Source organism: Myotis yumanensis, unplaced genomic scaffold (assembly GCF_028538775.1).
Source record: "Myotis yumanensis isolate MYYU_CA2020_CCGP unplaced genomic scaffold, mMyoYum1.0.hap1 SCAF_2, whole genome shotgun sequence".
Classification (NCBI taxonomy): domain Eukaryota; kingdom Metazoa; phylum Chordata; class Mammalia; order Chiroptera; family Vespertilionidae; genus Myotis; species Myotis yumanensis.
Window position 1 is genome coordinate 115,984,887 of NW_027223753.1, and position 3,175 is coordinate 115,988,061.

The following is a 3,175-nucleotide window of genomic DNA, read 5'->3' on the forward strand; positions in this document are numbered from 1 at the left end:
ATGTGCATAATACCACCTATTTTTCAGGGTTGTCATGAGAATGAAAGGAAGTAATGTCTGTAAAGTGTCTATAAAATTGACTAGTTGTAGCAGATGTTCATTAAATGCTACTTTCCTTTGAGGGAGAGAGTTGCCAAGAGCTAGATAGAGTATCAATGTATAGCTGAACACGTGGGAGCAACAATTACATGAATTGAGCCAACACAGTTGGGGATAGGGAGGGCATGGGCATCCTGGTGCACACTCTGGATCCTCCAGTTCAGGTTAATAGTAGCGAATTAACTTCAAATCCCTATAGGGTCCATATAGAGTACCGTAAGTGGTACGCTACTCAAGCATCAGTGTAAGTACCTGAATCACCCAGGAAACTTGATAAGAATGAAAAGGACCCTATCTCTCTTCTATGGATCTGGGACTCTGTGTTCTTTAGCTCTTGAGTGATTCATATGATCTTCAACATTTGTAAACCACTGATGTAGGTAATAGAGTTGCAGCACACACTTCTGGATTAGAGAGTTCCAGTGTGCATTCCAGTTGTCTACAGCAGTGTCTTTGACTTCCACCTCAGGTCTCCTTCAATGCCAAAGACTGTGGCTGGAATAAATTCAGGAGGGTGATGCTCAACCAAAAGGGGATATAAGCCAATAGATTGATGTTCCCTATCCATCCTCAAGTGGACACTCTGAAAGGCATTCTGTGCACTTCTAAGGAGGTCCCAGTGGCACATTACACCATTATCCCCAGCAGCATCTGAAAAATCACACCCTTATTTAAATTTTCCCCTTTATCTGTCCCACATTTCTTGCACTTCACTCCTGTTTCCTGGAATCATCTTGAAAATGAACTACACACAAGTTCATGGCTCCAGTGTTACTTTTGGGACAACTCAAGCTCAATAATGTAGTGATGGAAAGTATGCCCAGGAGAGCGGCATGTCCAGCTTCCAAATAGGAACTTTACAGTATATGAAGCAAGAGAAAAAATCAAAATGGGTGATGTGGAGAAGGGGTAGGAGGTTTTTGTTCAGAGATGTGCCTGGTGCCACACCATAGAAAACAGAGGCAGGCACAAAACCGAGTCAAGTCTGCATGGCCTATTGGAGCAGAAGACAGGTCAGGCTCCAGATTCTCTTACACAGATGCCAAAAAGAGCAAAGGCATCATCTAGGAATAGGAGACACTGATGGAGTATTTTGAGAATGCCACGAAATACATCCTTGGAACAAAAATGATCTTAGACAGTGTGCAGTAAAGAATTAACTTTGCCCAAAGGGAGGCCTGACCTATGCCCTCACTTCTGGGAAGTAATCTCCAAGCCTTTGGAGTGTCTGCTTTATATGAGTGCCTTTGCTTGCCTGAAGGCCTTGAACTACAGTGATAATCTACCGGTGGAGGGCCTTAGGCACCAAGGTACCACTTTGGCAGTGGAGGGACTAGAGACTAAGGTTAGCCATGTGAAAGGTCAATCATGTCTATGTGATCAAGCTTCAGTAATATTTAGGACACCAAGGCTTTGGTGAGCTTCCTTAGTTGGCAATATTGTATGCATATTGTCACACATCATTACTAAGAGAAATAGGCACTGTCCTCCACTCCACCTGGAAGGAAAAACTAGAAATGGTACACCTGGGTGACCCCTAGCCCTGCCTTATGTAAAACTTCCCTCTATCATTTTTAATTTATGTCCTTTTGTTGTAATAATCCAGAATGGCTTTCCTGAGTTCTGGAAGTCTTTCTAGCAAGTTATCAAATCTGAAGGTGGTCTTGGAATCCCTGAACTTGTAGTTGGTGTTAGGAGTGAGGATGGTCATGGGGACCCAGCCTTTCAGCTGGCATTAATAAGAAGGGAGAAAGGGCAGACAGGATAGCTAATTTCAAAAATGCAACTCACAAGTAATAGCCACTACCTTATTTATTGCAAGGTAGAAATGCCTCATGACTTTTTTTTAACAGGTGTTATATTGCAATTGTTCTGACAGACAGGAATTCATATAATGAATGGCTTATAGGGTATTCTTGTTGAATAGTTCTGAGCTAAATAAAATTGGCTGGTAGTTAAATGAGTATGATCACACCTTTTGATTTTTTATAGTAATTCTAGTTCAACAACTGCTATCGCTATTTCTCCTCCTAAAGACGATTGAAATTGAGATTAGAATGGATTAATTATGTCAAACTTTCCACAAAGGTGTTGATTGCCATCTCACAACCTAGAGAAGATCAGTTTTACACACACACACACACACACACACACACACACACACACACGTATCTGGTTATATGAATATCTTATATAACAAAACCCTAATATGCAAATTGACCAAACGGCCAAATGACCAGTCGCTATGGCTTGCACTGACCACCAGGGGGCAGATGCTCAATGCAGGAGCTGCCCACTGGTGGTCAGTGCGCTCCCACAGGGGGAGTGCTGCTCAGCCAGAAGCCAGGCTCACGGCTGGTGAGCGCAATGGTGATGGCGAGAGCCTCTCCTGCCTCCACTGCAGGCGGGCAGTCATTGCAGCACATGGATATATGAAGTTATTTTTTAATCCTAAAGCAAAATGATAGTTAAAAGAATCATATTTAAATAAAAAATGGGTAACTTTTATCAGTGAGAAATATAAACTAAGTTTTGGGAATAACATGTCAGAAAATAAATGACTCCCAAATCCAGGAGAAACATTTTTATTTGGATAGAGAGAGCTGGATGAATTTTAGATCCTTCCTTTCAGTTTTAAGCTTATATGATTTTTAAAAATCCCCTGACTAATGGGTATTGTTTGTCTTTATCATAGATTTTATTGATAAATATACTTTTCAGAATTTAATTTTCCTTTCTGTTTTAAGGTCTTTCATCCTACATAATTTCAGCTTTCTGCTTTTTATAAGATTGAACTTGGCTTTTCCAGTGTATATTTTTCTTGGCATTGACGGTGCAAATTTGTATTTGTAATTTTTAGGTTTGCTCAGCATCTTTTGCATATAAGAAAATACTTTGTAAATGACAAGTCACTAGACTGATTCAAAAGTAGCATGTAAGTAAGCTCCAACAAGTTTTTAATTAGAAAGAAAAACTGTTCAGAATAATAGTATTAGTGATGAAGCTAATGCTACTGAAATGTTATTTTTTAATAAATGCTACTGCAAGCTACAATCTTGGATGGTGGGAAATCTTG

The 3,175-nt window shown here is 40.1% G+C and overlaps 1 pseudogene; it reads left to right on the forward strand.

The window, feature by feature from the left end:
• Nucleotides 1-988: 988 nt before the first annotated feature.
• LOC139002061 (cytochrome c iso-1/iso-2-like) lies at nt 989-1,896 on the forward strand (annotated as a pseudogene).
• Nucleotides 1,897-3,175: the final 1,279 nt, after the last annotated feature.